Genomic DNA, 25,527 nt, shown 5'->3' with positions numbered 1-25,527 from the left:
GCACACACAGATCCCCTGGTCTGCTGTTGCTGCTTAATACAAATGCTAGAAAGGGCAGGAGAATGAGAGGCAGTTCCTGGCAAAAGGAAGCTATCCCCATCACCAGAACTGGGGTTCCTTTGAGCACGTTTGAGTTAGGAAGGCCCCAGCCTGCTGTATGCGGGTCCCAGGGGCTCCCCCATGGGCACAGCCAGCGGGGCAGGGGTCTGGCCAGGCTCCTTTCCCTGTGCAAAGGGAAAGCGGGACCCTGAGTCTGCCTGAGGGGAAGCCTTCAGGTAGTAAGGTGAGTCATTTTGCACCACTGAGCCCAGCAAGTGGCCCACTAACTTCAGAGTCTAAACCAGTTTGTTTCATGTTTTTAGCATCTTGTGAGAAACCATCCCATTTCTTTAGTTACCAAGCCTTTCTGAACAGGGACAAGTGTAGATGGAAATCTGTTCTCTTAGAAAACAGAAGCTATAACCCTCCCTGCTGTAAGGGCTGATCATAATGTTGTTGTATACTTGGGAAATCCTTATCTGCAATTAACCTTGAAGCTCCCCCTCTTGCTCCCTCAAAGCCCAACTTATATTATTTGGTTGTTTGGGTTTGTTGGTTTTGTTTGTTTGTTTTTAGTTTAGTGTTCTTTTTTTAAAAAATAGATTTCATAAAAAAATATTTGCAGGATGAACAGAAAATAAATCAACACTACCAGAAAGCCAGCAACTTGATTGTTTCTCCCTGCTTCTGCAAAAAACCCATAAAAGCTCAATTGTCCTCTCAGGACTCCTTGGAAGTCTTAACAAAAGTCTCTAAAAAGAAACTAAATGAAAGACCAGGGAGTTAGCAGCAGGGCAGATCTATCATAGACAAATCAGACAAAACCCTCTTTCCTTCTGACCGTATCTGGGCTTAATTCTGATCTCCTTACTCACACTGAGTAATAATTCACTCCATAACTAGCCCCACTGGAGCTGCTAAAAAATCACTCTGAGTAAGCCATAAGCTTGTTTGACAAAGATCAGTCTGATACACTAAGGCTAAAAAACCTAAGAGCTAATTCAAATATTATTTTTGTAATTATGTGGCCTTAAAAAAGGGTCCTGTTCTTTGTTGTTGTTAAGGCAGTTTGTTATCTTCCAAACAAAGACAGGAAGTTTGTTATTACTTTGTTTTGTTTTTTCATTTTAATATAGAATCCAGCTATAAAATTAATGTTTTGTCAACCCTAGAAAATGCAATGAATACACAAAGATATATCAAGAACTAGCACCTTTTTGACAGAGATATTAAAACAGTAAAACCTGAGGCCAAGTCTACAGTACAAACTTCTGTCTGAAAAGTACATTAGTCAGCAATGTAATAGGACACGATCTCAGCCATTAACCCAGGCTGAGCACCTTATTTGGCCTACCCAGTGATTAACCTGACGCAAAACCATCATTTATTTACTGCATCTTTGTGTTGCTTCATTCACCCATAGGTACGTGACGGTAACGCTGTTAAGAGGGAGACTTGCTGTGCTGCTGCAGAAGTGCATACTGTAGATTTTTTTGTGCCTTCGTAAGCTGGTCTCTGCTATGTGTCTTAGTGAGTTGTAAGAGGGTTTATCCATGTTCCTAATCACATGAAAGGGAACCATAGGAAAGTATCAAAAGACTATCAACAATCAAGCAAATTTTCTAGTGTTTCAGTCTAACAGGGCTGGACACCAGCACAAGTGGAAGCACTCCAAGAGCTAATCAGGATCCTTAGGAAGGCTATTCTGCTCCTGCTTAAAATAGCAAATTCCTGCGAGTGAGCTCAGCATGGAGACGCAAAGCCTGAGGAAGTCCCTGAGGTACCAGCAGCAAAGCTGTTCAATGAATGCCATTGCACAACGCCGCAGTGGTCCTGCCAAACTCCTCCTCCGGCAGGATGCCTGGCAACAAGGCACTCAACCAGTTGAACAAAAACTACAAGCTTTGCACCATGCGAGTGATTTGCCAACAACCAGTAGCCCGCAGGCTGGATACTGTTACCTAGTTATTAATGAATGCTGCTGATTAACCTTTCGAAAGTACTTTGTCCACCACACCTACTGGTGGGAACCTGCAGTGGTAACGCTCAGGGAAGGTTGCTGACATACGAGTGACATTTGTGATAGTGAATAGGCACCCCAAGAACTGACAATGACTTCAAGAGTTGAATACAAACCAGGGTAATTCTTCCAGAGACCTTGGGTATGGGATGGGGGATGGTAAGGTTTTTTTACACTTTAAAAAAGTTATTAGCACACAGACTCTCAGACTGCTGTATCTGATTGAAAACAAATCAAAATTTTATTCAGAAGGCTTCCTATTATGCCCCTGCAGTAAATTTGGCAGAAACCGTTACACATCCCACCCCCACCCCCCCAACTATTCTCATCCACATTTGAAGCCCAAAACTCCTCAAAGTAATGCACTGCCTAGAAGATGGCATCTAAAACACTAAAAAATGTTGTGCCAGGTACCTAAGAATCATGACAGTACTTTAAAACTCTGGCAGAAAAAAACTTGCATTTATGAGTTGTGGGGTTTTTTTTTGGTTGTGTGTTTTTTGTTTGTTTGTTTGTGGGGTTTTTTTTGGTCTTTTTTGGTCATACCTCCATTTTTGAGCTTTTCTTTAGAAAATATTAAATCAACAAGAAAACAAGATTCAGTGAAAGGGTAATGAAGTAACAGGGTAAGTAACGAGGGGTAAGAACATAAATAAATAAATATAAAATTCTGAACTACTACAAAGTTTGTAGAAAGATATTGAGACTTGATGACTACAGAAAAAGCACAGGGAATAAGCAAATATGAAGGAACTGCCTGAATCTCAATCATAGATAGAAATAAAAGGAGGAAAACCAATTAAAATATGAAAGAAGAGTACCGAAAGGACAAATATGGAAGAGAAAACATTGTACAAAAAGTGTTTTATAAAGAGGGGGAAAAATTTGATTAAACCCCCAAACTTTATCCTTACTTTATCTATTACCACAATAAGACTGCTTATGCATACTTTCACTGGGGGATTTTATACAGTATTTTATACATTGTTCTCTTTTCTCAGTGTAACACAACTGTTACTTTCTAAGTTTCAAGCATAGTAAAAACCCAACACACACACACACACACACACAAAAAAAAAAAAAAAAAAAAAAAAAAGATTTCTTGCCTAAATCCTTTTAGGTTGAGATTTCACACAACAGTTGAGCCAGTTTGACAGCTTGCCACTGTTGATTGGGGAAGCAGCCTCACTCCCGTGCTTTGTTCCCAGCCATGTGGTCTTACTTCTTCCCTTGTGCTGAAACCTGCACTTGTCTGACACCCCAGTAAAAGATATTCCACTCCCTAAATTTAAAAAAATACTTTTTTTTTTTCTTTTGCAGATATTTTTTGTTTTCAAGAAAAGCATCAAGGAGAAGTAGGTGAGGCTGCTTAATAGTTCTATGAAACCTCACCCTTAATACATTCCTGGAACTATGGAGAAGACAGACATTTGTGTTTTGTGCCTGTTGTGCTCATTTTACTATTACCCATTTCATTAAATGCAAATATTAAATGCAGTGCCATACACCTCATAAATTAATACAAATGATGCAAAGGGCTAGGTTATAGCCCCCTATACAAACTGCTAGCAAAAGCAGGATATGAGAACTAAAGGTGAGTTTCCCTCTGATTTCCAACACTACAGACTGAGACTGTACTGAGCACAGATCAAGGCAGGCTATCAGGCATCAGATAGACTAAAGACCAAGAACAGAAAAAAAAAAATCACAAATAATTTGCCATATTCTGCCTTCATTTATACTCTTGCAACCTCGTTGATATTCACTGCTTCAGCTTCCCCTCACAGTAGAATTCGGGTTTGTGTATACAGATTAGACTTTCCTTGTTTTCATGACATTACCACTATTATTTAAAGAAAGGGTCTGCTTTTGTTCTCTTCTGTTTCTGGGTGGGACAGATTTCTTTTTGAATGTTTTTATAATGGACAGTAAAATCTGTGCTTGTGCTGCAATCCACAGACCACAAAAGGTTGTCCATTGCTTTGCCTTAGCCAAAGATTTTTCTTTGGGCAACCTTATTGCCAGATACAGAAAAAACCCCCAACAACAACATACTACTGAAAGCAAAACTTAGTTTCCAGTATTCAACCCTGATTCTTACTGATAAGAGTAGTTTCATTACTATCTGTGGTACAAACAGGACATGGCAGGATTCAAGCTATTAAACCCAGAGATTATTCAAAAGTTAACGTGTTTTTTATTTACAGAAACAGAACAAAAGGCTCTCTAATTGAAACAGGTCATTTAAATGAAAACAGCATACTACTTATGCAGATAGTATACTTATGTAGATGCACACGTGCACACACATGTACACCCAGTCAGAGCTTCCTGTGTGTTCTGGCTCCTGGTATTACACGTAGGAACCTAGTGAGCCCAAAAAACCTAGTGCACATGCTAGGATTTTCTGGGTAACCAGGCTCCCCAGTACAAATCTGGGAGTCACCGGGCACAAGAGCAGCCTCTGCTAAAATGAAGAAAGATCCTCAGCTGCCTCTTAGGGAATTTGCCTGTGTTTCATCAAATTCAGCATATTCCTGAGAAATATCTGGGGATATTTGATGAAGTGACATTTCCCTGATCATTTCCCTTATTGTTCCTTTTTAAGAGACAGCTGAAATGATTTAGATTGCTTGTTAAAAGAAACAAACACAGGAAATGAAACTGGATGAAAATAATTTCTTAATTTTGAGGGTGCGCTAAGGTGGAACAATCCTTACCAAAGATAACTGAAAATGTAAACACACTGATTTCAATCAAGAGCACTTTTCATAAGAATATTTCACTTGCTAGTTGCTGCTGCTGGCTCTCTGTTCCTTTTAGAGGTGTGTTACCCATTCTGGAATATACACAAGAGTTCAAGTGTTGCATAATTACACAAAACAGGGCCTATACAAGAATATCCTGTTTTGCTTCCTGTACACTCACTAGGGTGGCTCAGCTGAATCCTTGACAACATCTAGCTCCACGAAGAAAACGTCAAGACTGCTTGCTGATAGCAGTTTTTTACCTAGAGCTTCTCAGCAGTTGGGCTGTTTAGCCCCAAAGTGTAAGCAGACAATCACCCTATTGTTTACTTTCTAGTCAGAAGGAGCATTACTGCTTTTCTTCACTGTCCATGGCCTCTGTAATCCTAGCAGTCATGTTCACTCAGCAGTTAGTCTAAATATGAGCTTCCCAAAGGAGTTTCAAATCCATGTCATAGATTAGCATCACTGTGGTTTGACGCTATCTGTGACAGATTCCACAGTAATTAACGTTTTAAAACATGGTCAATACTGAAATTATTTGATGAGGACTCTATCCCCCAAATTGTGAGAAATTAACAAATTTAAGGAGTGGTATTATTATTATAATACAGTGAATAGGCTGTGGAGGACAATGTACATTTCAAAAACGCTGTCAGCATTGCTTCATCTCACTACATATCACTACATCTTAAAAAAAGGAGCGATTCAATTGTGTGATGGTGAATCATGAAACTTCACAAACATTCAAGGAACACATGCCACTACAAATTAACCATTAGCACTGCACGGCATTCATCCTTTCTGTCACACACTGTGGGAAGCACGCCTTATTAGCATGGAAGCACGGAGCAATAGTATCTCAGTGTACTTAACATTCGCTTACCTTGGAAAAAAGAGCACACAATTGCAGTCTTAAACAAAAAAACAGTCCCCAAAATGCTGCAGCTCTATGCCTTTCCACATTTAATCCTAGGACTTAAAAATTGCAAAATCAAATCCTAGAACCTTTTCTTTCCACTCTTCCAGTTCACTGTTTTTTACAATGAAATGTAGTTTTTGCATTTTTAATGAGTCTTAATCATAAACAAGGCAGGCATCACAACTACGGATATTTCAGGGTTCTCCCTCACACACATCATTTTTTTGTTGTTGTTGTTTTGAATTTCAATAGTACCCTCAACTGGGGGTCTTCCTGGATCCCAGATGTTGAATTATATGGTCTGTCCTGTTCTTATAGTGGCAATCTAGTTCCCTGTTAATTTTTGCGGGAATCTGAATAGCTGTTCTGAAATCACCCATTTCTTCCTGAATTGCATTACAACTAAACTTCATTTTGTCATCTTGATTATTAAGAAATAGTTCTTGACTTAACAATTTTAGAAATATCTGCTCTTTTTGTTTCTCTTTTATCTCTCAGTAATATGAAGCACCCTGTGCAATTCCTTAAAGAAAAAAAAAAACAACCAAATTATAAAATCTACATTTAGCATCAGTGTTCCTGTTTGAGGTCCTGTGCGGTCTATAAAGCCTTGAGAAAGGGGCCCACTTCCCATACCTATCCTACTTACATGCTGTTTTATTTAAGAATCAAGAGTACATTTTACAACCACTTTACCAGGTTAAAAAAGGAGGAACATAAAAGTGCCTTTCAGGGGGAGGGTAGACTTATGTTTTGTTTCACTAGCTTCTTTCAGAGTAAACTTGTAAAATAAAAAGATGTAAATGCCAAACAATTTTGTTAAAGCTAATGTAGCAGTAAACCAGAGCCTCCCACTGATCTAGCAGCAGGATTTGTGTTTTAAACCTGTACTGCTTTAACATACGGTTTATACATATACATATTTGACATTTCATTTTTTTTTTTTTTTCTAAATGTAACCCAACACTATGGAATCACACACATTTCAGAAATTACTCCTACCCACTCCTTGTTCAAATAGTAACAGAGGTTTTCTGGCAGATAAGGTTAACATTGTGTAAGGTATTTGAACTAGCAGAGCCAGTTCAGATATGTAACACAATGCATCACGATGGTAAGTCATGGCTTTTGGCACCCCTGCTCATATTATTATTAATTATGCATTTCCTCATCTTATTAGTGTTTGAATGGATGTAAAAAACAAACAAGGCTGCCCTAAAGGATATTGCAGCCATACTGCAGCCTGACATCTTTCTGGGATTAATAACAGAAGAACCAGTCCTGCAAGTGACCTTTGGCTTGTATGTCCTCAAGACAATTTTGGTTTTGGATAGATTACATGGACAACTGTTATCTGGCTTTGGGAGGGATCATTTCTTCAGAGATATTGAGGACCCTGTTAAGCTACATGGCAGCAGCCATAACCTCCTTTGCACTTAGAAAAGAAAAAAAAAATATCTGTTGAGACTCAACCATATTAGCAAACCACTGAGTTATTGAATAATTTCAGACTACCTCAGACATATATCTTTGCATTCATTATGCTATGATTGTCATTTCATAATTTTCTTTTAAATCATAAAGATCTAAAAACCTTATACTTACAATAGCTGAATTACTATCATCTTATGTAAGTTAGGAGTGGAAGCTTATTTAAAGTTATCTAAATTTGCCTATAAAGTTATCTGAACTTGTACAAAAGTCTCAGCTCCTAACTTCAGATGTGTTCATAAGTAATTCTATTTCCCAAATGGTATGTTTTATTAGCATTATATAAAGGATGAACTAAACTCACATTGTTCATGCTATACCAGTTTACAGCAACATCTGTCTGATAACCTAGAGCTGTAGTAACAGAGACCCTGACATACTGAAGTGACAGAACATTATGAGACATGGCTATGGGAAGGCAAGGGTTAGATAAGAGGATAAGAGAAGGCTTTCACATCAAAGATGTTGCTTCGCAATGACACCTACCCTTCGCTACTGCCTGTGCCATTGATTTCATGACTTGTCTGGGTTGCCAGTTCATCTAGAAGGTTCCCCAGCTTACAAGAGGTTGTATCAGAAACAATAAAGTCAGATGGCAGTTTTGTATGCCTTAGGGAAGAAAGTAGATCCACACACTAGAGAAAATGATAGAAAAATGAGAATAATTTTACTCTGTTTTACAGTTAATTTAGTGATTTAGCTGGCATTAAGTTTAAGTACACCTTATAGTGCTAGTACCTCAGTTTTGATGGCCAAAAGTTCCCCTCTCTTTAAGAGAAAGAACGTTGAAAACATTCACGTTAGTAGGTCAATAACAATAATATTTGCTTTGATAGTCTTGTTGACACACAATAGTTGAGGCAGGTGGTTTTTTTTATTTTTTTATTATGGCAGGAGTATCTTTAGGGCAAAGTTTCTGGGAGAAACACTATTAAATACTTAGCCTGCACAAAACCTTCTTGCAGAGGAATTTTCAATTGCTTTTCAACTGCACTGTGGTTTATTGTTTGCTTTAAATCAGGCCAGACCCTAAGCTACATACCATGGTGTCTGTTAAAAAAATAATTATGGTGCAATTAAAAACAATGCTAAAGGTGGAATTCCCCCTTTCCTCTCTCCGTATAACTGTTGTATGCTTCCTCTGTGCCTTTCATGATTATCTGCACCAGCTCTGGTCAGGAGATACAGCTGTCATGAAACACTCAACAGATGGCAGTGGCCGGGTGATGCTTCATCCATTTTTGGATGCCTTACTGACATTTGAGCTCATGCCTTCTATAAATGCTGTCATGCCCCTGACTCCTTTTAGCCAACACAAGCTTACAACGTGCAGTGACAATATTCATCTTTCTAAAGGAATAGAGATAAATTGAACTGCCCTTATGAAAAGCAATATAAAATACTTAAATTTAGTGTCCTTTAAAACTTTTAACCATTATAGATAGATAGGGCTAGAAAATAGATAGACTGATAAATTGGTAGATGGATCTCCTTTCTTACTGCTGTTTCATCCTTAAGCTATTTTATTCTTATAAGGCTCTTCAGAGATTGATTTAGCTTACAAAGAACAGCAATTTCTCTCCAGTTTTAGGAAACTGCTAGGAACTAGAGTGCTTTGAAAAGAAATTGATTAGCACAACTTCTTTTAAAAGAAAGGAAAACAGCTAAAAGATACACAGTATCTTTGAGCTTTTCAGGTCATAAAGGCTGCTTAGCGTTTTATCTTAAATTAAGTTTCTAAAGCTTACTACTATTACATTTTTTATATAGTTAGAGTAAAATTGGAAGAAGAAGCAGCTTGTGGAATAGAAGACATAAGATTGCTTTTGTGGGTGTTTGGGTTTTTGTTTGTTTTAAAACAGCTTTATAATAGTACCATCTAATATAATTACTTGGTATGGAGAGACTGTGATAATCCTTATATGTGTCCCACATAGGGGACTACATTTCACGCTTCCCAAGGTTCAATCCCAGTCACTTTGGTTCCCAATATAAAAACAAACAAGAGATAACAGATCGAGAGAGAAGAGGTGGATAAATTCATGTACTTAATCATAGGGATGAAGAAAGACTTCTTGGGAACGGTGGGTACTGGTATTTTGTCCTGACCTAGGAGTGGTAGCTACATTTTTCTCATACTGTTTCCAGCACAATTGATTCTAAATACAGGATGTTCAGAGACTATCATTGCAAGCATAGCTGATGTGTTTAATTGCACAAACACTTGATGATGCCCTTCACTATGAAGCCTATTTTTTTAGTGTTAAGAATGATGTGATTTGCAAGGTAATTTATACCCTAATAGTGATGAAAGTAAGTATATGGGCTATGCCACTTTGTCAACAGTCCTTGCTGAACAGCCAGGGGATATTTAACTAAGTATTTATGTAAGCAAGACACACCTTCCAGTGTGATGAAAGGGAAACCAAAGCTAGGAAGTATGATCTAATTCTTGAAGCCTAAACCTAGGTTTAACACTGGAAGTAATAGCAGAATAATGCCATGACAGCATGAGGGTACAGTCAGAAGAGGGACTTACTTTTTACAGTTCAGCAGTAGTTTATGTCCTCTATGAAGTTATGCAAGTTAAGATCTCTTAAATAATCTTAACAGAAATTAACTTTCACAAATACAACTTACTATTTACTAACAGTAGCCACGTTTGGCTACTACAGAATACAGCTTATATAACCACTTACAGATCTTGAATTAAAGGACCTCCAGATCGCTGTGTTTGCTAGAGACAGAGATAGGCCCATTTCAGTCACTTTTCATACTGTATTTCTTTCTGTTACCCTTCAACTGTTAGTACAGTAAGGGAAAAGAGCACTCTGTGTACAATACCTGAGCCTATAATCGATAGGATCACAGCTACTTATTTTCAACATAAAACCCCCACATAGTTTGCCTGTACGAAAGCTTCATTTATTGAGCATTTAATTCCCAAATTGCACCTCTAGAGACAGCAAGCTACCAAGAAAATCTAATTCCAGTATCTTAACTTAGCAGTGCCTATTGTTTCATTTATTCTTGGACGGCGCAGTCAGACAACATACTTGCTAGATCAGGACAGTCAGACGTGGCCAACTAACCTGCACTAATCAGTTAATAAGCCTTCGGACCACAGAGAGCAATGGGAACATCCATGGTTCAGACTTGACACAATGACATATATAACTGTATGTCTGAGTGTTAGAAATGAAAGAGATGCTAATGCTGTATACCAGAGGGTTAATCATCTTCCTTGCTGCTTAGAAGTCCTCTGGATTCTATTTTCACTAGGCACCCACGCCAAGAGTGCAGACAGCGATTCCCATGAATTTCTGCCTTTAAGACACCACTCTTCTCTGATGTCTCAGCACGTATCAAAGAATATGTAATATTTGCATTTATCACAGGTTCACAACCCTTAAATACTCTCACTTATTTAAATAGTATATATCTCACGTTCCAGAAAAATACGTTGTCTAGCTGTAGCCATATAATTTTTGTTATTTTTGATGTTTTGTGCTTTCATTATCTAATGTATGAAGAGAATGAAGTAAAAAAAGTATAGTTCTTTGTAGCACTGGCTTGTGTAGCGGTTCTTCTGTACTAGCTTCAGAACCCTGTATCTTACATCAAGAAAGCAGAGAAGGATATGGGAGAAACTATAGAAGGATTTTGAATTCCTCTTCTGTAACTTGTAAACTTAAGCTATGGAGAAGTCTGCAGTGCATCTGTGTATCTATAAGTCTGGACAGCATTACTGTTTCATGCGGCATTTCCCATCCCATATGTTTATCCCACACAGTTCAATGGAATTATATTAATGAGTGAACATTACTAGTGGTTATAGTTGCATTCTGAGTTAAAAACCCAAGAACCACCTGCTATGCGCTTCATACAAATGGCAGTATAACACTGAAAGTTTTCATACAAATTCTACCTAGAAGTCACCTCATAAGACAATTAATTCTCCCTGTAAGAAAGGGCAGGAGTAATCCCTTTCTCTCATACGTACATGACTTTGCCTTATTTCAATATCATTAACTTCGGGAGTGGGCATGTCATGTTTTTCTTGGCTTTTGGTATAGATGAGGTTATAGAAGTTTGAGCTGAAAGCTGTATGGTAATGATTACTTTTTTGTTATATCATTCTTGAGCGTACAACAATGCAAAACAATCAAGGAATGACAGCTAAAACACTGGGAAAAGCAGTCAGAAATACCCTGCAAACACACAAAACAGCAAAGCTGAGCAAAAAATTCATGCTGCAAAGATTCACAAGCCACAGCTGATCTGTTTGAGCACTGTGAGACTACACACAATAGGGAGCTTTCTAGTACTAATCTGTTCTGACATTTTATAGAAACCAATTCTTGCAGACAAATAAAGGTCTAGTTTGGAACAATTTTTTTTAGGCCATCAGCATCCTTCCTGATTTGATCTGATTTTCAAATAGCATATGTTTTCCTGTTTGTGGTCTTCACATCCAGCATAAAAGCAAGATAAAACAAGCAAATGCAGCATTTACAAGAAAGCTAAGATATCAGGCAGGTACAATTTAAACAGATTTTAAGGCAGGACAATCACACAACAGAAAGAAAGTTGAACAAGAACAGAATTACCAATTTCTATATATTTATTATGTATGTATGTCTATTCACACATGCACACACATTGGGAATTCTAACAAAACATTGCTTTAGCAGTTCCTCAGCTGCGTATACGCTGATCAGTCACTGGCTGAAACTCTAAACAAAAAAAAAATGAGTCTGAGGGGTTTTTTTGTGTGACTTGAGTACTGGTCCTTCTGTCAGTCTTCCACTGCATTATTTTAAAGAGTAGTTCTTTGCAGTGAGGAGACAGGTGCTGGTGATTTAGGCAGGCCAACACACCACAGTACTTTTACTCAGCTGATATTTAATGATTTACTGTTTAATGCAGTTCATCTTTCATAACCCTGAGTTCAAACAGAAGCAGCTACTACTAGGGATGCAATGGTACAGAACATCCAACCAAAGGCATAGGAGAGCTTCTTTTATAGCTCTAGCTGCTGAACCCATCTGGCTCTTCACTTAAGCACTGCAAATGAAGGAGAGAAACACTTTGCTTCCCATCAGTGAAGTTCTGGACAGAATGCATAATTATTCAGAATAAAGGCTTTCCAGTCAAAATGAGCTGCATTAACAACATGTTCCTAAACTTTGGTGGATGAGAACAACTTAATCCATCTTATTATCTGAAGAACACTCTGGTGAAATCAGAAGCATATAAAAAGAGGAACCATACTTGAAATAATTTTTAATACCCACATCTCCAAGTCTGATCATGAGGAAACTGGGTCATTGTTTCTAACGCAATTTCTTCTGGAAATGAAAGATTATTTTCTGATATACATCCATTTTGAAACAAGAAGGGGGAGAGAGGAAAGGAGAGTTTATAGGCTTGTGAGATGCAACAAAAGCTGATGTATGGTCTCTTTCTAGTAGGAGACTTGCATTATTAGGGCTGGAGGCTTGCTCTTCCCCAATAGCCCAGCTCCTTGTGGTTTAACTAAAGTAGTGTTCCCCTTCTCCAGCAACTTACATGAAATGCAAGCTTTTAGAGGTGATTTCAATTTCTTTCCATCACTTCGAAGGGGAAAGCTTGCAAGTGCTAGAAATTTTAAAGCAACCTGTTTGATAACAAGACCTTTTAAATAAAAAAAATTCTTCCCTAATACAATAATCTTCCATTCACTTTTGTACTTGTGGATATCTGACAGAAAGTAGATTAAGCCAGAACTACATTTACCTCCAATTCCTACCAACATCTGTAAATTAGGATTTGCAAGAAAAGAAGTGGATTAGGGACTTTCATTACAATTCCAAGGCTACAGAACAACTGTTGCCTAGTAATGATTATAGCTAATCCTTTCATTGCCTGCAGTGGACCAAAGAAATTTTCATATCTTAACTGTAAAAGTAGGTGTCTTTTTTTATCAACAGCTTTTAAAGTAGAGGCAACCAAGCACAATACATTTTTCAAATACAGGGATCTATGTCAGGACTTACATGCAGATTCACTTCTTTTTGGTTTCTCTCCACATCTAAGAACATGAACTTAGTTTATAATTATTACAGGATTCAGTCTCAATATGGACTATAATTTTGGTGATGCTGTTTTTACTACTGAAAGCTCTTCAGAGCATATGACAGCAAGCATTGCTAGAATTCATGTCTAAATGCCAAATGCGGTTCTGGATGAGTTCTCCATTGCTTGTTCTACCCAATACTATTATTGTTTCTAGCATGTTGGAAGAAGTGAAGCCAATTCACCTCCCTCTTCTATTATTTGCCAGTTCTCAGTCCTTCCTTTCCCCCCCAGGAATACTCAATCTAAATTGCAGCATTTGACTCAAAGATGTATAAGTTTATAAGAGACTTGGAGAGAGTTTGGCTCAATCTAAAGTTTATGCTGAATTAGCAGAATATCTTTTTGTAGTCTAGAGAGATTTTCAAAGACACCACTTAACTTCCAAGTGGTGATTTCCCTTAAAAGCTAAACAGGATAACAACATATGACTCCTAGCCAAGCTTTATCAATTTTATATTTCCAGAATCAGGTTGTATTAAACTTGGCCACTCTCCTTGTATTTTGTAAGCCTCTCCCTGTTCTTTCTTTCCCTTAAAAGTCTTCCTTCAAACACACATCAAATGACCAATTGGGGCCAGAAGTTTATGCTATGTTCATAGGAATCCCTGGGATGCTTGGCTGATTGTTTACTTTCAAAAAGGTAATACCTAATAACTATTCCACTTCCCACCATGTAGAAAGTGGCATTAGGCAGGAAAAGGCCAGGAACTAGGTTTATACAGCGGTTCTATCTAGCATCCTCCATGGTTTTTCCTTTAACAGCTTCCAAAACTCAGTGCTCTAAGAAGTGATGCTTTGATTTTTTGTTGCTTGTTATTTTTTATGTGTGTGTCTGTGAATAGCAGCTTCAACTGGATAGTTGTGGTACAAGAGGCACTTCTACTTGCCAGTGTTTGTAAACAAAGACTGCAGAAGAAAGCAGACCCTTTTCTCCTTCGTACTGTTTCTTGGCATTCTAAGTGTCTTACACAGCCAATTCTTCTGTGCAAGATGGGCTAAAGAACAGTTTAAGTTCTGTTTTAGTTACCCTTGCCCAAAACTTCAAAACCTGCTCAGGCATTCCCTAGCTCTTGGAGCACCTCAAGTCTGGATCCACATGCAGGTTAGGCAGCAGAAGTCCACAAACGCTGGAAGTTTTTTTGTGTTATTTGTTTGTTGTTGGCTTTGGGTTTTTTTTTCTTTGTTTGGTTTTCTTTTTCCGTTATAAAAGGCAGCCAATGCTGAGAGTCCACACAGGGAATTAGGATCTTTCAGATTTCTAGTTGAGGCAATCCATGACGTTCCTTCCAAAGGAATCGAAGCATCCTGATACCCTAAGGATTTCTTAGTTTTCTTTATGGAGATGGACTCCAAGTTCTGAATCCTAAAGTTCTTCTGATGCAACAAAATGTCTTCTCACTACACACCCAGCACATTGTCCAGGGTTCTGTGAACTTTGCTTGCTTTGGTAGCTTCTTACCTTACTGAAATTTTGGTATTTTTCAGTTTTTGTTTCCCATGATTAAGTACATTTAAGTTGGATTTTTCAAAGGATTTTCAAAGTAGTTACTTCCTAGCTTCTAGCTAGACAGCCCTAGTAGATTTATCTGTAAGAAGTTAGTTGAAGGAGGAATAACATTTGTCCTGATTATAACAGTCACCAAAAAACATGTCAGGGCTGAGGTCCACTTATGACCTCATCAGCGAAAGATACAAATTTGTACCTCTGACAGGCAAACAAAGAGAGCTTAATATCTCATATATAAGGAGTGGAAAAAAAAAAAAAAAAAAAAAAAGAAATTGCTGGATAAGAGCAGGGAAAAAATGCTACAGGGATAGAAATATTTCTGTTTTTAAGAGTCTAGCCATTTAATTCCAGAAGATTAATCAAGGTTGCAAAAGCTATCTGGAAAACAATACCTAGGACCTGGATTACCTGTTGCAAAGACATAAGTATCCCCCTATCATATGATGAGTATGTGTCAGCTGTGAGAGAGCATCTAAGCACTAAGTCACCTGATTTGACACATACCAACTGCTATCATGTGACCAGGATTGTGTGCCATTTATCAGGATCTCCTCCTATGCATATTTTATTCACATAAGCATGCATTCATTTTTGCAAAAGCATCACATCCTACAAGAAGTACAGGAAAGGAGAGAGAGCATGTCACAGGCACATAGGCTATCAGCCTGGCAGATTAACAAATCCATCCCACAATTTTTCCCCTTTCTTTCCTGTGAACACTCAGACAAAGAAGCAGGCCAGGAAGATCTGGCAGGCAAGGCAGCCTACAGTGCATAGGCCTGACCTATCCATGACAGAGCAATTTATCTCTTAGCATGCTCAAATTCTTCTTCAGACGCCTTCTCATTTGCTAATGTATTTGCTCTGTTGATTAAATAGTTTTGTAGCTCTAACAGAGACATTGTTACACTCCACAACCTTGCTACATGACACCTCTGTGTGGGCAGGCAAAAATGAGTCATTCCTTAACTGCACAGTAAGTCTAGTTCACTTTTCACTAACATCAGAGCATTCCTTGAACCTTTCAATACTCGCACTGTGTTATATTTTTGCCAGATGTATCAGCTTTAACATTGTTCAAGTCAGATTTTTCTGCCTCTGTTTAAGGTCTTCGGTCCTATTCCTAAGAACTATTCCTCCGACCTTAGCAACACTCACATTTCCCCATCAAATATATAATAAATATACAGACTATGTTATTATTCTTTCCTCAAGAAATCAAAATAAAATTACTAGCCCACCATACATCCTTTGGCCTTACCATAAGCCAAACTCTTAACTCTTCAACCAGATTTCAAAAAGTGTCAGTTTTCATTAATGCACATGTGATTTAGTGAGATGAAGTGATATAGTTTTGATTTTTATAAAACAGCCTTAGAAAATTCCCAAACACACTAATGCAAACACATTAGTAAATGTGTATATACACCTATATATAGCATGGTTTTAAAGAATTATGCCTTGTTAGGGTATTTTTTCTTAAACTTCTAATCACGTTACAATCATGATCTTGTCCACCGCTTCACTACTTGTTCCCCTGTTTTTCTAGAATTAGTTTTTTTCTAGAAGCAAGTTTTTATAACTACTAGAATTACTTGACAAGTAGCATACTTTTTTATTTTCCAGGAGAAAAAAAAAAAAATAATCCTAAAGAAGTCAGCTCTAAGTCTTCATATAAACACTGCCCAAAGAATGTATTTTCTTACTATATGCACTAATGTTTCTTCCAAACTAAACTATCCTATGTGCTAAGTTTCTGCAAAGTTTTTAAAATATAATTTTATTTATATTATAGCTTTACTCAACAAAAGATAGGTAAAATAGTGTTTAACATCTTAACATTTCAATTTGCCCTCTTCCCTCCCAATAAATTTACTCTCCCAAGAATAACTACTGTGAGTTTCTGGTACCTTTTAAGGAAGAAATTACAGTAGGAGTTCTTGGAAGTAAAAGGGGGAGTAGGTGTGTTAAAGTGTTTTTGGCAATGCCATCTCTTAAGATTGACTATTTGGATCTTCACTCTAAAGTAAAATGTGGCCTATGATAAAAATCATCTGACGTCTCAGTTTCCATAGAGGATCTCAGTTCTGTTGTTATCCCCTCCAAATATTAGAATCAACCCATGAACTCAGTAAGATAACTATGGACATTGGAAGATAAGGCTATCATAATTAAAATTGACTGTGGGAAAAGAAAAAGTTTATCCTAATTACACATATGCAAAGTGTTTACAGACTGAACAGAAGTCATACTTGTTTGTTTCTTATCAGATTGTTTCCAAGGAAGAAGTTAGAAATATTTTTTTGGTAACCACTTATGCTCTAATGAGGTCAGCATGTTCATTCCCCTTGTTTTTCTTCTAGTGATACTTTGTCCCACACCTTCAGCTAAAGGACAAAGACCATTATTTCACAGTATCAGCAAGAAGCTTATGAAAATACAGAAGAGGTTGCTTAACAACGTATTATAATGGACAAAGGCATTTGACAACACTGAAAACTAAAAGGCTTTTAGATAATGTTAAGTATTGGATTACACAAAAGAAATATTCTGTAAATATATGTAAATTACTTGGTATAGTTGTATTTGGAATAATTTCTACTTAATCTGCCATTTCTCATATACTACCTACTGGAGATAATAACTAGTATTATTTCACTGCACTTAAGACCACAGTACTTCAGGAACTTTGGTCTATGAGTGTGCCTTTGTTTCATATATACAAGTTCCCATTACCAAGAACTCAGGGTGGTGTCCTTCCTCAGTGCTGGATGCACAATAACTTGCTTACTATGTGTATTCTGATTGAGGAATGTCATTTGTGTAGAGGAAATTCAATTCAACTATTTTCATCTCTAGCTGGCAATGTGTTACCTTGGAGATATTGCAACGTGATAAATGCATTATTGGTCAGTAGTGACTAGATAAAAGCAATATTGTCAGGCAGGCTTTAAGGTACAATATGAATGGGAGAACAGGGAAACCAAAACCAACTCAAAAGACTCCTTTCCTTGAGCACCAGATGTCAACCTCAGTATGATGATAATAGGAACTACTTTCTCTTTGTGATTGAATAACAGTGATAGCTCTTCCTTTATTTAGGGTCCTTTCATCTTTTTAGATCAAGTGCTTTATAGGCTTTAGATGAAGATTACTCCCTCACATCCACCTACCACTGACATGCAGTCAGCCTCTGGGATGCCCGTGAAGAGTGCCAGCAGCCCAACATAGCAGGTTCCAGAAGAGGAAGTAAAGAAGAATTAATCCAGCTGAAACTATGGGGGAACAGCAGAAAGGATGACATAATGACTCAAAATGGAACTTGACAAAGATACCAGGCTTAACAATCACACAAGGAGCCACTGTTACAGTTTAGTTTCGTGTCTCATCAGCCATGAGCCAAAATACCACTGCTGAGCCGTATGCCGATGAACTGATTTAGTAGTTCTCTTGCATCTATTAATCATCTATTAATTTGCCAACAGCCCCAACTGCAACACCCAAGTCTCTATTGTTCTCCTTTCCAAGCCATGCACAATACAGTTTACTTAATAGAGTATGACAAAGTCACAAGGCTGTATGGCTAAAGAGACAGGCATTTGAGAGGATAATGATCTGTCAGCAGGGCAGTGGCAAAAGGAATTTACATGAAGATTAATCAGTGTTTACAGCTCTTCTCATTTATGAGAACAAAGTGCTGTTCCTACCTGCCACCAATTCTATGATTTTTAATAAAGAGAAAAAAAAAAAAAGAAAAAAAAAAAAAAAGGAGCATCTCTTTTTAGCTGAGGGGTGGGAATATTGTTCTATATATTCTACAAGCCCCATGCCCTGGGTTTAGTAGGTATCAATCCATAGTCATTCTTCAGTGAGGGACCACTGTTTAGTAGACACTGGATGCATCTTTGACACATGGTTTGAAGATACTTGTATATTATGGTAAACTTAACTGAGAAAAAAAAAACAAAAGACCACAAAACTTCCCCAAAAACCAGAAAAACACACACTATCAATTTTCCTCATTGAGCTACCACAGCTGTCATGATTCATGGTGATTTGAGAATTAATCTTTTCTTTCAGAGTTTCTGTAATTGAAGAAAGGAAGTGAGTATGTCTTTTTGAGGTGCAGCACACAATTAGAGGTGAGATGACAGAACACACAGTAAGATCTGTACAAAGTCAGATTTGAGGAACTTTTTAATAACTTGAAAACTGGAACATGAGTTAAAAAAAAATAAACTTATTGATTTCTACATCATATTTACAAGAGCTAGTGTTGTGAAATATGAATTATAGCTTCCTGTACCAGTATAAGCACTGAGCCCCAATGGGATCCATTCTAATGAAAACAAGTGGGTCAACACTACTAGCTTAACTCAGCCATTTCCCCATAAGAATGATAGGTTTACACTCTGTGACTGCCTAATGGGAGCAGCTCTCATACCTGTCTCAGTCTTTCCTGGCCACAGCACCCGGGTAGGTGGCAGTACAGACATTACATTTTTTTCTTGCTGCCTTCATCCTTCTTCCTCCTACATAAGGGAGGCTCTGCCTCAGGGGCCCTGCACCAAATACCAACTTTAGGGTGGAGCAAATTCAGAATAACTCAATTGCAGATGATAAAATTACTCTAGATCTGCCCAACTTTCATCAAGACAGGAATCTCTCTTAGGACAAGCCAGCATCAAATGGAACTGATTTGACATAGGCTTAATAGGCAGATTTAGGAGTTGGCAATTTCTGTTTTCTTCTCTGCCTCACAGGGTTTGCAGTGCCTAGTTGGGAAGGTGGTTTCCCTGGGGAATGCCTACAAGCCTCACCTGGCTGCTTCTCAAAGGAGCAGCCCCTTTACCCGCCCTTCCCCATGATAAACTCCTCCGCGAACATGGAGTCAGAGCAAAACAATGGCAAGTGACAGTGACTGAACTGTATAAACATGTTGACAACTGATTAAGCAAAAATAAAACAAGACTCAAATAGCTCTTCTGCATAATTCCCTATTTGCATAACCAAAAGGGTGGCAAGACTCCAGCCACCGTTCATTTCCTGCAGCAGCCAGCATAATTCAGTTTGGAGCGCTCCTTTGCCAACAAGAATTTCAAAACTCTGTGGGGCACGAGAGAGCCTCAGCAGCTGCTCAGGCTCACAGCCGCCCACTGAGGTGGCAAAGCCTCCTGCCATGGTCACAGAGAGGCAGCAGGGTTTCGTTGAAGATGCTCCTCAGCAGACTCACAGGAGCACAAGCCGGCTAAAGGCCACAACAACAGGCAGCAGAGACACCACGTATTACAGATCTGAACAGGAGACAAACTGCAGTGCACCAACCGCATTCAGCACTTCATCTATGAAATTACCTCAGCTAAAGGATGAAGGCATCCCAAGGTGTAATAAAGCAAAAACGGGTGGCTCTTGCTAGACAAAACTCAGTGAACCACTAACCTTGAGCAGAGAGGTTACTGAGATTGTCTAATGCTACTATACTGTGGTCTCTAAACCATCTCTAAATTTTGGGCAATAATTGCCAGCTCTGTTCCGACAAAAACAAACAAACAAACCTGGAGAGTATTTAATCATTTTGCCTTCGCTATGTACTGGTCTGGGCTGTGCTTCTTTGCAGACTTCAGCATCTCCCACACTTTAGTGAAATTCTACCCACAAGAGCCCAGCTGTCCACTATGAGATTTGCTTTAGTAAGGGTTTGTCTCCTACAAAACTGACATTGTTTTGGGGGATTTTTTTTTGGTTTGGTTTTTGGTTGGTGTGTTTTTGGGTGGTTTTTTTTAGTGGTTTTTTACATTACAATTGCCAAATGAACCTATACAGAAATTAAGAAACCAATGCCAGCAAGAAAAATATTGTGGCATTATCACGGCTAGAAGAAACTCTTCTGTGAAGCTAGGAGTGTTGCAGGCTGCTTACAAAGCCATAAAGTATCTATGGAGATGTTATTTTGATGCTTATTTGAAAGCAGAATTTTAATTCCTTTTACATATAGGTCCAAATAAACCCATCTAAAATATGATTATTTTTCAGGTGGTGCAGATGCATGCACTGTTTGGCCAAGCCCTCTTTAAAGCTGCTTGAAACTGTTTAGTAGACTCAGTTTAATAGGAAAACTATTGTTAGACTGGTGATCCTATTTCCTATAAAGTAGTTTGTAAACTGTCTTGCTAATACAGTAGACCGTTTCAGCACCACAAAATAAGTCTAGAACAGGCCATTTCCTGCTATCTCTACCATGGCCACCACAGTGGAAGAGTTTTGCGAAGCCATAACAACGTAACAGACTTGACTGTATACTGTACTCATTAATCGAGTTCTCCTGGATAACAAATGAAGGATTTTTAAGTATTTCTTGTGTTCAGAGAGGACCCTGCTTTTGTGCAGATTTCCAAGATCTCTTTTACTTAAAGAAAGGGGAGCTAGGTTGAGTTTTCTTCTTCATCCAGAGACAATCTGTAGTAGCATTCCTTTCCTTTCAGTTTTCTGAGATCTGAGAGGTCACAGTCTTGAAAAGAGATAGCCCCCTCCCCATGCATACTACACTGAAGACAGGTACTGTAATAAAATTTTAAATAGTATTGAATTATCTCCTCCCAGTCTGTACGGCTGCTTTGCTTTCAGGTTTGTGCTTTCAGGATTTCTACTAAAATTTAAGATTATCAGGCCCATTGTATTCAAAGCGTTCAGGTTTTTTGACCTTTCTTTCCTGTAGTGGCTAATGTTCTCCTTTCCCTGTATACACACTCCTCTTAAATCTTGCACCCCAGTCTCCAGTGCCTGATTTGTCACAAACAGATGTCTATCTCCACTCCTCATGCACCGAGCTCCACAAAACCAGCCCTGGATTTGTACAGCTAAACCTTTCCCTCTCCTCCTTTCCCCCAAAGCTCTTAGCACAGTTTACACTGCATCTTTCTTGACTAGCTGGTTATCAATACTATCAGCATTAATCCCTCAAAGCGCCCAGGCCCCTGCTGCTTGCCATTTTTCCCTTGACTGCTAATTTCTGAGGAAGGAAACCCTGGCAGGGTATCACTTCATTTGTTACCATACCTCAGCTTTTTTACATGAAAAGTCTGGACTTCCTTGGAAACTGGAAACAGAGACATACCTACACTTTTTGTGCATCTGCAGACATCACACCTTCCTCAAGGTCAGTATCACTCCCACCACATGCAAGGAGGGGTACTAACAGCACAGGAAACAGTATTTGGCTCCCCCTGAGCCACCTCATTCTTTGGGTTGGTCTCCCATCCCTTGCTGCTGCTATCAATTTATCAAAATAAGCATCCTCTGAGACTGCAAACTTCACTCCCCTCCCCTCGCGCCTCCCCGGTCCAAGCCAACAACTCTCAAAAGGAAAGAAGAGATGGAGGGAGAGAGGCAATCGCTGATGGAGTTCTCTGGGACTTTCTGTACCCTCATCTTCAAAGCTTCCAGGTCCCTAGAGAGTGCCTTTGCCCTACATCTATGGTTTGGTGTCAGTTCCTGGTCCAGCTGTGAAAATGGATGTCAGAGCCTCTGAAGTAATTCAAATAAACCTATGAGATAATGACAGTGGTGACTCACAACTGCGGTAATAAAGATGCTTCCACGAAAGCCATGAAATGTATTCAAGATTTCCTGTTTAAAGTTAGCATGGATGACCAGTATTTCTGATGGGAAAGAAAGACAAACTGATGATCCCAAGGAATTGAGGAAAATTACTTAAACCACAAGGATCTATCTAGATCTCCACCAAGCATTTTTATCAATGGTCTGTCAGTTTCTGAAGGGCAGCCACTAACAATGAAAGCAGAGCCTGAGATAAGAGATAAGGCAAAACCCAGTTATATTAACATTGGATGTATGTGTGCATTTGCATATCAATATGTGTAAGTACATGCATGTGCATTCCATATAAAGCCCAATGCATGAAGTCCTTCACATACCACACTTACCTAGTCATGAGATTTTCCAAGATTTCTTAGGTAAATGCACATTATCAGTGCCTATGATGACACTTTTGTTTCTTTACATTTAATTAGGATAAAATCTTCTGAGCTCTACTTTCTTATCTCTCTTACCGAAATGTGGGAAAAAAGCTGACAGCAGATCTCTAACAGCCAAATAATATGACCAGTATAAATGATCAGAAGATTTCCATGTTCTTCAAAAAGCAGAGTAACTAGAGGAAGATTTTAAGGAAAAAAAAAAACAAACCACCTTTAAAGCCATGAAAATGTCTGTTTATTGTGGAAAAAATGAATATCCAATTTGGATGGGAAACAGCAAATCTACTATTTCTTTATTTTGAAAAAAATTATCAGAGGTGAGAAAGTGAAATTGGAAATTCTTGATTTGCTAAGAAATACCCCTTCTATCATATAGACACCAATTTATTTTCTTTGTTTACACATCCACAAACATTTCATTTCTGGATCTTACTGTGGCTGAAGAAGATATATAATCCATAATATAATTTGTTGCGGCTTGACATATCACATAGATGAATACTTTGATCTGCATTAGCTAACCCTGGAACAAATTATTGAAAGTTACTGCTGACTTTGATATTCTGCCTTTATATCTTCACCAAAGCTAGCACTGGCTTGAAGCTATTCATAGAATGCCCTTGGATAATGTGATAGATTGTACATGAATTCAGCCTATAATCATTTTGGAGGCAGTAATGACAAAAGAAGACTGTCCAGATCCTGGACTAGTAATGGATTTTTTTTTTTTTTTAAAGAAAACTGGTATCCAATGTTCATTTTCTGACTGCTAAACTAGCTATGGAATAAATCACACAAAACTGAAGTCTGGTTGTACCTGCAGCAGAATGTATTTACTGACCAGAGGAGAGAAAAGTCTGAATTTAAATACACTCTTGTCCTATTAGTTAAACTCTCAATAAAACAATGAAATGCAATTACAATTTTGTTGATAACTTAAGCAACACACCATATAGTTATTAATAAAATGGCTTAGTATTTAGTCTAACTAGAAACTGAAGTTACAGATCCCAACATGGTGTTCCTTACAGCTGCTAAGACCAGTACAAATGCTTTGGGCCATCTTTGAACTGCATCTTTTAGGAGAGGCATCCCAGTGAGAAAGAAGGGAAGGAGACATGTTTTACCAAAACCTGTTCATAGGTTTCATTTAAATTTACATCAACTCTTGAGGATCTCAAAAGGAAGCTTCCCACACCTTTGTGGCCAATGCATTGTTACAAATACTCATCATACCATTAGTCCCAGACTAAGATAAGGGCCAGTACATCTTTTCTCCTACTCCAGCTGCTTTACTCTGGGAATACTGGACAGGGTTTTGGCCACAAAAGAGCACTTTTATAAAGACAGGAAGAAATAAAACAGCCAGAACACCAAAGAGACTATCTCCTTGTAAGGAAAAGTCCACACAAGGCACAATTTGAACTGTTTGAGTGCAGATATCAGAATATTATTCATATGTAAAATTAAATTTTGCCAAATAATATCATAAAACCCAAAAGTGTGAGTCCTTTCATCTGCAGGGCAAACAAGATAAATCTGAAAAATGCCACTTGGTGAGACCATACCTCCCAATCCATCCAGAACAAATAGATCCACAACAGACAGCGCAAGGGATAAAAAATACATGGTCTTTTTCTTCCAGATGTCTCAGAGAAGAAAATAATGAGGCACAGGAAGACAGATTTATGTTGTTTCATGAAAACAGTGTTCTCTTTCTGCCTCTCTTAAATTTGCTTTACTTCTAAGAACAAGGGAAAAAAAAGTCACCAAAGAGTTGACAAAAGGCTGCTCACCAGATACACAGCATTAATCAATGAACTGGGCATAGGACTGGATTTCAAGGAATCTAGTTTTACTCTGGTCATTTGTGCTAGTTATTTAACCTCTCTGTGTCTCAGTTTCCTTGGCACATAGTGTTAGAAAGTAATTCCACGCCCAGGAAATGTAAAGCACTATTTTATTAATGTTATAAGTAGAAAAAAGTCAGCAAGTTTTGTTCTTTTAATAAAAGTTTACAGAAAAAAAAAAAAAAAAGGACAATTTTCTGTTTATTTGAGAATGGCTACTTGGTACCTTTAACATACCAATAAAAATACAGAAGCAAAGCCTGGTTTTGATACATGTGTGGTATTACAATCCCTTGTTGCTGATAGTACTTTTTAATGTTAAGAGCCTGTTGGCTAACTTATGTTTCCTCTGGGTGTGTTCCCATATTCTTCTCCTCTTTGGGAGGCAGGCTCTTGTTGCTGCTCAGATATGTATCCCACATCTTGTAATCATTAATGTACTCAGGGGAAAAGAAGGGGGCAAGAGGACGTTGTTTCAAAGTATGTTTCTGCCCAATTCATTTTGGCTTAATTTGCAGACCAAAGCAGAGCTCTATTGAAGCACGTCCTTCCTGAGCCATTTATCATGCTCCCCCTTCCCCACTACTGAGCTGAGATACTAAGCAGTAATAACACAGCTTTGGATACATTAGTAAGTAATTTCTGTGCTCATTCTTATCCTAATTTTGTTTAGACTTGGAAACTTTAATTCTTACAAATGTCAGTGAATTGACAACATGAAGGTAACAGTAGAATTATTAAGCTATTGCTCTGCATGGCAGCTAAGTGTATAGAAAAAGAGAATATCCATTATTGTCTTTAAAGAGCAGGCAAGAATCTAACTCAAAGCTTCCC

At 38.2% G+C, this 25,527-nt stretch overlaps 1 protein-coding gene across 2 annotated transcripts in view; it reads right to left on the bottom strand.

The window, feature by feature from the left end:
- Positions 1–25,527, bottom strand: part of ADGRL2 (adhesion G protein-coupled receptor L2) — a 404,716-nt gene that overhangs the window by 328,678 nt on the left and 50,511 nt on the right. Inside the window, exon 1 of one of the 2 annotated variants that reach the window (XM_080406962.1) lies at positions 7,706–16,385. The exons of the other annotated variant lie outside the window; for it this stretch is intronic. The gene's annotated coding sequence lies outside the window, so the exon portion shown is untranslated. Of the gene's footprint in view, positions 1–7,705; positions 16,386–25,527 lie in introns of those variants that run through there. 2 annotated transcript variants of the gene reach the window in all.

This window comes from Falco punctatus (genome assembly GCF_963210335.1).
Source record: "Falco punctatus genome assembly, chromosome: 11".
Taxonomy (NCBI): domain Eukaryota; kingdom Metazoa; phylum Chordata; class Aves; order Falconiformes; family Falconidae; genus Falco; species Falco punctatus.
Note: the sequence above shows the minus strand (reverse complement) of the source record. Positions and strands in the feature narration are given on the sequence as shown.